At 48.4% G+C, this 7,759-nt stretch overlaps 1 long non-coding RNA gene across 1 annotated transcript; it reads right to left on the bottom strand.

Moving 5' to 3' along the window:
* Window positions 1-739: 739 nt before the first annotated feature.
* Window positions 740-3,598, bottom strand: LOC134478255 (uncharacterized). Its single transcript, XR_010050749.1, has 2 exons — window positions 3,392-3,598; window positions 740-926 (listed from the first exon to the last, which is right to left on the bottom strand). It is a non-coding gene; the product is annotated as an uncharacterized LOC134478255 (long non-coding RNA).
* Between the last annotated feature and the right edge of the window lie 4,161 nt (window positions 3,599-7,759).

Genomic DNA, 7,759 nt, shown 5'->3' with positions numbered 1-7,759 from the left:
AAGATTTTCCAGCAAGAAACCAGAACCCTCTGAACAGATGGACAGAATAAATAGCCAGTCCCTCCCGAGCATGCAGAGATGAGGCAATTTGAGCTTGAGGAGGACATGGGTATAAGGGAGTCAAAAGGTTTCTTGGGAGGGAAATGTTCATGAGTATGCAAATCCAAGGCAGGGAGCTTCCCTTGGGTAGTAAGCTAGACAAGGGAAGGAGGAAGGGAAAGAGGAGGAGACCACATTGCAGTAAGGAGTGCTTGGAGTAGCCTGTTGTGCTCTTTAATGTTTCGATGGCAATGGGTGCCGAGGCAGTGTGACTCAGTATCTTAGTCTGCATCTCAGCCCCATTGTACGTCAGCCATGCTGTCCTGGGAACTAAGTCACCTGACCATTTGAGGATCTGTTCTCTCAGTTTTTGATTACTCATGTTTTTGTTTTTGCAGTGCCATGGGGTGAAACCCAGTACCTTGGCCATGATAGGCAAGTGCACCACCATGGAGCTACTGTCTCCGCCGTCTTTCCAGTTGAACCAGGCAAAGTGGAAGAATATACCAAGGAGGCTTTTGGAGACATTATTCAAATTGTGATTTGTTGGGAGCCACCACATTGCCGAGCCGCCGCATATAGCGATCATGCGGCCTGTGGTAAAGAGCAAAGCCTGAGTTAGATTACCCCTCCCATCGAGCACGTTAGTTTCCTGCTTACCGCGTAAACAACCCGCTCAATAATATGTTAGCCAATCAGCTTGCCTTGCTTACTTTAATATGATTGGACACTGTATCCGTATATATACTGGTGCCACCCCTGGGGGGAAGTAGAAGCCCGGAAGGAGCCGCGGAGAGCGGACCGGTAGAGGCTTCGGAGCGAAGCCCGGAAGGAGCCGCGGGGAGCGGACCAGAGGAGGCTTCGGCTGGGAGCGATCCCAGGGCAGGCTGTACGGAGAGAAAATAAAAGAAAAGGTTGTCCACTGCCAGACTTTGTCGTGTGTCCTTCCTGCCGGCCGGGAGCGACATCGACATTTGGTGGCCCGCACGGGGAACAACTGATCACCCCCGAGACGTGGTAGTGGACAACGTTCCTTGATACAGCACTGCGAGACAGGTGAGCAGGGGATAAACCTGGGCCCTGGGTGGCGCGCACCTACAGGGTTTTTAGACTCCCCTCAGGCTCACGCGTAAGTGGCGGCTTTTTGGGCCTCACGCGGTGAGTAACATATTAAATATGGGTAACGTACCGAGTAACGACACCCAGCCCTTGGTACAGGTCCTCCGGAAGCTCTTAAAGTCCAGAGACCTCAAGGTGGGACGCAAAACGCTGGAGAGCTTTTTTGAGGAGATTGATAGTTTCGCTCCCTGGTTCTTGCCCACAGGGCACTTAAACCTGCCCTCGTGGGAGAAGTTGGGCAGGGATCTTTCTCTAGCGGAAAGGGAGGGCGGGGCTTCGGTCTTCGCTCGGCCACTGTGGGAAATGATATATGCATGCTTGAAGAGCGAGGGTGGTTGCAGGGAAGGTTCTCAAGAGCTCATTAAAGTGCGTAGGGCATTCGAACAGGCCCAGTCAGGGAGCTCCCGGGAGGGGTCCGTCAAAGGAGACAAAGATATAAAGGAGGAAGACGGGGCTCAGGCCTCGGAGTCGTCTGACTCCGAGAACGAGGAAGGCTTAGACAACGATGAGACCAAGGAGCCTAGATGCCAAGAGGATAGGCCGCTCGATAAGGAGTCGCAGGGTTCTTTCCCAGCGTTGCGCCGCGAATTGCGCTCCGCTCAACTTGGTCTGCGGAGGAGTAGAGAGCTCCTGAGCGCCCCCTGGCGCGAGAGGGAGGCGAAGCCTTCCGCCCCACCTTGGGGGCTGTTCCCGGAAGCAATCCCTCGCCACGAGGCGGCCGCGTGGGAGCTCCCTCCCCTTTCGCCAGAACAGGAAGTGATGCACGGGCCCCCATTTTCCGCCCAATCACGGCCGCCGTCTTATGCTCCGCCGCCGGCGGGTCGGTATTTTTACAGGCGGCTTTGGCAGGGGGGACGTTTGTCTCATGAGGTACATCCACCACCTGGGATAGATAGTGGCCCCTACGGGATATTTCCTGTACAAGTAGCTATGGGCCAGGGACGTAATGCATGGGAGCCTTTTGAGATAAAGCAGATTAGAGAACTTAAAAATGCAGTTACAACCTTTGGGCCGACTGCGCCTTACACCATTGCCATGCTGGAGAACCTGTCTTCTGGGCCCCTCACCCCCGCGGACTGGATTCAGCTGGCAAAGGCGTGTCTGCCCTCGGGTAGTTACCTGGATTGGCGAGCCTGGTACACAGAGTTCTCTGCCGAGCAGGCTGAGAAAAACGCCGGTCGAGGAAATGGGAGCTGGGGATTTAGCTTAGCGGCATAAGCGCCTGCCTTGTAAGCAGGCAATCGCCAGTTCGATCCCTGGTACCAATAAAAAAAAAAAAAAAAAAAAAAAAAAAAAAAAAACGAAAAAGATAAAAATAAAAAATAAAAAATAAAAAACAAAAAGGGGGAGTAAGCCAAGGCCTGCCTCCAAAGGCGCGGTTATCTATGGCATGACAATGGATGGGCCCGGATCCGGTAATCAGCTGGAACCGAGGCGCGGTTTGTGTTTTTCTGCAGGAATCGGGACGAGAACCACTGGGTACCGGAGAGACTGACACGGGCGACAAAGCCCTCGACTGAAGACCAGACCTGCCCTACCGGAGATCCATCACAGACCAACCAACAAGATGAATAGAAATAGCGGTAGCCCGAAATGGACAAGAAGATCCTCAGGCATATGCATGGCTCGCTCGCCTAGCCTACGACCGAGTCTAGGGACGGTGAGCTTCCCACACTCCTCCTCTAAAAAATTATGATATAGCAGGGTAGATGAGTCAATGACGGGTAAGAGCATGCCTCCCCAGCATGACTCAACCTAAGACAGGCCCTACCCCATACCGCACGAAAGCCGCTGAATTACTAGGTTCCGCCCGAACCAAATGTCGCCCCGGGGGGATCATGCGGAGCGACATGAGTGTATGCCTGTGTGCATCCAGGTTCCGTCCGGTTCCTTCCTGGCCCTGGAAAAAGGACGAGGGCCTCGGGGCCTCGGCAGACTCGGGGACGGCCGACCCGGGCCGACGCCGAGAGCCCTTGGTGGGCCTCCTATCAGGGCACAGGCCTCTACACTCAATTCAGGACGGGCTGCGATGCGTAGACTTATTTAAAATAAAAAAGGGGGAGATGTTGGGAGCCACCACATTGCCGAGCCGCCGCATATAGCGATCATGCGGCCTGTGGTAAAGAGCAAAGCCTGAGTTAGATTACCCCTCCCATCGAGCACGTTAGTTTCCTGCTTACCGCGTAAACAACCCGCTCAATAATATGTTAGCCAATCAGCTTGCCTTGCTTACTTTAATATGATTGGACACTGTATCCGTATATATACTGGTGCCACCCCTGGGGGGAAGTAGAAGCCCGGAAGGAGCCGCGGAGAGCGGACCGGTAGAGGCTTCGGAGCGAAGCCCGGAAGGAGCTGCGGGGAGCGGACCAGAGGAGGCTTCGGCTGGGAGCGATCCCAGGGCAGGCTGTACGGAGAGAAAATAAAAGAAAAGGTTGTCCACTGCCAGACTTTGTCGTGTGTCCTTCCTGCCGGCCGGGAGCAACATCGACAGTGATTCACTCGAGATTTTCTGTGTGTGTTTGAGGAGGTTGTGGAGAGATATGAGGTCAATCATTGAGGTATAAATACATTCCTGTGAATGAAGGCACCCCCAAAAGTTTGCCCACTTCTCAGCAACCTTTTGTCCTGCTTTTGTTCACTAGCAACTCAGGTCAGATTTGATTGAGTAAAAGGCAAGGCAGAGTCCTTAGGGATCGTTCCATTTCACTGGTCATCAGGAAGCTCAGGGGAAGATTCACACCCCCAGGAGAATTTCCTGTGCTCCCCACTTCCCAATCATTACATGGATTCCATGAGGGCCAGGTATTTACAGATATTACTCAAGTGAGTTAGTCTGCTTCCTGTTACTGTAACAGAGTACCTGAGGCTGGGAAACTTATTCAGAAATAAATTGTTTCCTTCCCAGTTTTAGAGCCTGAAAGTTGAAGGGCACTGTGCTGGCATCTGCTCAGCTTCTCATGAGACTCCCATGATGTTTGTCTCCAGATGATGATGAGAACATGATGCAAATGTGATGCTGTGCATGTGTGCAGTGTTTCTGGCACTGACAGACTGCTAGTGTATGGTGCTCAGCACCCTGTAGTGATGCCTGTGGTGCAGATGGGAGGTGGCTTTGCTGCCAACAATTGGCTGAGAGCTAAAGGCTTCTTAAAAGGGTCCCTGTGCATGTTTTCCCCTGAGCCCCACTAGTTTCCTGATGCCTTAACCCTTTTGGCCTCTGCTTCCCTCAAAGACTTGCAGATGCTCCAGTCCTGTAGCCCTGTGTAGGCATGGGAGAGAGACACAGAGGGAGAGAATGACAATGTGAGTTTGTTTTCTTGATCTATTTCGTAGTATGATGGATATTCCCAATCTTTCAAACAAAACCCTCACGTTCATAGTTACTGTCCACTACTTTTTCCATGAATATCCTATTACTTACTCTAGTTTCTTTTCGATTCCTTTTGATTTATGAAAATTTTCATACACTGAACCTCAGTTCTTCTGTATCCATTATTAGACAATCTGGCACTTGGAACGTTCTGGGTACCAGCAGGTTTGTTTCTGATCTCTTTCAAAATCTAGACCAACTTCCTTCTTTCTAAACCCAGGTCATGATGATTCTGTATTCACAACTCCCTTTCTATTCCCACCACACTCCTTTCACGCCCTGATTCTTGCATAACATTTAGGCATTAGCCTAAAGCAGGCTTTGGCCTCTGGATACCTCCCCAGGTAAAATTGTCCTTTTGTATTCTGCTTTTCCAGCTTCCTGAGAGTTATTTACAATTCATCACTTTCAGCTCGTGTTCTTGCAAAATACTAGTTGGACTCTCCTTGATTTCAGATTTAAATTCTCACCTCTCACTTGAGTATTCAAGACCCAGGGGGAGTGCGGGGGGGGGGCACAGTCCACTACCAGTGTATCCCATAATATTTTTCTAACTCCTTGAAAGAACAGCTCCATTCTGCACTACGACATGGCTACAGTCCTTCAGCTTTTCAGCTTTCTTTTGTTTGTCAAATACTTATTGATAGAATTTTCGGAGTGTCTAAAAAAAGATAGAAATATGAGATAAAAGTGGCCTTTATTTTAAGAATGTGGGGAGAGAACTTCCGGACCACTGAGGTCTGGCTTTCTCTCTGCCAACACGTGGTGTGGGGGCATACATATAGCTTAGGTTTGGGGTGGTGCCTAAGGGGCATTACTGATGCACAAGTAGCCCTTTGGAACTCATTTCGCACCACAGGTAAATTACCTAGGGTCGGGGAAGGTGACCTCAAGATAGAGCCCCTTGGTTCCGCCTTCCAGCCTCACACTGCTGCAGATTCAGGGTCCCATTTAGGGCAAAATCCTTTCACTTATCAGGCCTGGAACTCCCAGTCTGGGAATCTTGTTAATGCAACCCGCTTACTTGCTCTTGCCTATGTCTGTTTCTGGGTGGCCTGTCCACCTTCAAGAATTCTTCTTAGAGCCTCTCCTCCACTCCCAAATGCAGGCATACCCTGCAAAAAATGAGGTGTCCCTGACCTTGTGCAGAGATTTCTCAAATGCACCAAGCATAAGTAAGGTATTCTTGCCTTTTGACCCACTAAGCCCACTGTTGGCAATCTAAAGATGACATTCAAACTCAGAAAAATGGATTCTGTATAAAAAAATCACATGGCTACCTTATTTTTCAGCTTTATATGTAGTACTGAAACATAGAAATGACAAATAATAAAATATGGCACAAATAATGTAATAAGTTGAGACTACCAATGACAGATGACCTTTAAACTCTACTGCATACATTTTGAGAAATATTACAAGTGTTTAACTTGTAAGTAAAGAATCATCTGGAGATTTAGGACATACTTTCCATGAATTATTTAAAAAGAGCAACTGAAGCCATATACTTAATAATTCTAACACTTCAGCAAATATTTGTAAAATTTAATGTACTCAAAAAGACTAAAGGAAAATCCATCAGTGTATTGCTGGTAGCAAATTACTTCTAGAATATACATTAATGATGATTTATTCTTTTCCCTATTTTTGTGCTTTGTAAACTTTCAGTTAAACAAGCATATTAGTTTAATAATGATTTTTAAGCAGCTACGCTTTAACCAGTTTGGTGTGTGCTTGCTACATATTTTCGCCTTCCTCAAAGTCCATCAGTGTTCATCTCCATATCCTAGTCAAGGGCGTTACATGGCATCCTCTCCGTTGTCTATGTCAGGTAACTTTTCCCCCCGGTTAATCCTGAGCATGCAGTCTGTGTGGCTTTGGCACTGTCATGCTCGCACAATATCTTGTCTATTGCCGTGTGGAAAAAATATACTAGGTAAATACTTCAAGTAACCATTAAGATGCAGTGAGGAGCTGCATGAAGAGCAGTCACACTTTCATCTGAAGAAGTAACAGCAAAGCAATGAGGCAGTCGGGGACCACCTTGAGGACAAGTGTGCATGCAGCTGGGCCTTTGCTCAGGGCCACGCCCCGCTGATGGCATGGCATGAGCTCTTCTCTGCCCTCGTCTCTCCCAAACTATCTCACTGACCCAAAACCCAGTGCATCACTAAAGTCAAAATGCCATTGCTTCAGAGCCTCCACTAATAACCTAAGCTGAGTGAGAGGATAGAACTGTTGGGGACGCCCAACAGGTATGGAGGTATGCAGGACCAGGTATGGAGACCAGGACAAATAACCTCTGGGTCCTCCACATGCTTGTCACTAAAAGAACAGTTTGTATTGTTTTTCTGAAGCAGTCAGGGCCTTTAAAGCTGCTTTTGCTTAAAAAAAAAAAAAAAAAAAAAAAACACTGCCTTTCCACTAGTGATCATAGTTGCACAGGGGGCCTCTAAAGGCAGGGGCTGCTCGGCATCTCGGCCTCCATTTTGCACCAGTCTCCTTCATTACCTGAGGACTTTGGGTCCAACCCTACCAAGCTCTGCATGCAAGCAGGTCAGTCATGTAGGAACGTCCCTCAAAAAACTTGCTCATTAACTCCAGCTCTGCCTAAGCTGTATCATCTCCTTTCAAGGGGAAGACACAGAAAGGAAACATCATCCATGAATCAGAATGTGTTCGCAGGTACTCTGACCATGAGAGCTTCCAGCCTGTGTGCATGTAATATATCTATGCCTGCGGGTTACAACCCAGTGAGTTTGTAGTATTTCGTTACTGCAGTCTGAAAAGACCAAGACAGTCTGTGATTGGTTTGGGGACCAAACTTGTCTTTTCTCCTTTATCGTCGTCCTTTGAAGGCAGAGGCAGAGACTGTGGAAAGGAGGCAGTCATTGGTCCAGGCTGGGTTGTCCTGGACTGGCTGTAGGTTGTGGTCAGAGTACCTTTATGGTCTGGTCAGTGAATATCTATAATAATAAGGAAGAAAGTTGAAATGGATTGAACGATGGAGAAAGACTCCTAGCAGAAAGTTGGGCCTGGAATGGATCTTGAACTCCTCTGCATTTGGTCTGTATGGGGCTGTGGGCTTTGTGTTTGAATGTGTATGAATGGTTCAATGTTGTAGATTGGCCCCTAAAGGAAAAGGAAACTAGATGTCTTGAATTTGACATTTTGCAGGTTTTCATGCAGTAACTGAAAATATTGGCAGCATGAGAGTCTAAATGTCTG

Source organism: Cavia porcellus, unplaced genomic scaffold (genome assembly GCF_034190915.1).
Source record: "Cavia porcellus strain 051 isolate PalLab524CR breed Dunkin Hartley unplaced genomic scaffold, mCavPor4.1 scaffold_12, whole genome shotgun sequence".
NCBI lineage: Eukaryota > Metazoa > Chordata > Mammalia > Rodentia > Caviidae > Cavia > Cavia porcellus.
The sequence above is the reverse complement of the archived record's forward strand: the minus strand, read 5'-3'. Positions and strand labels throughout refer to the sequence as shown.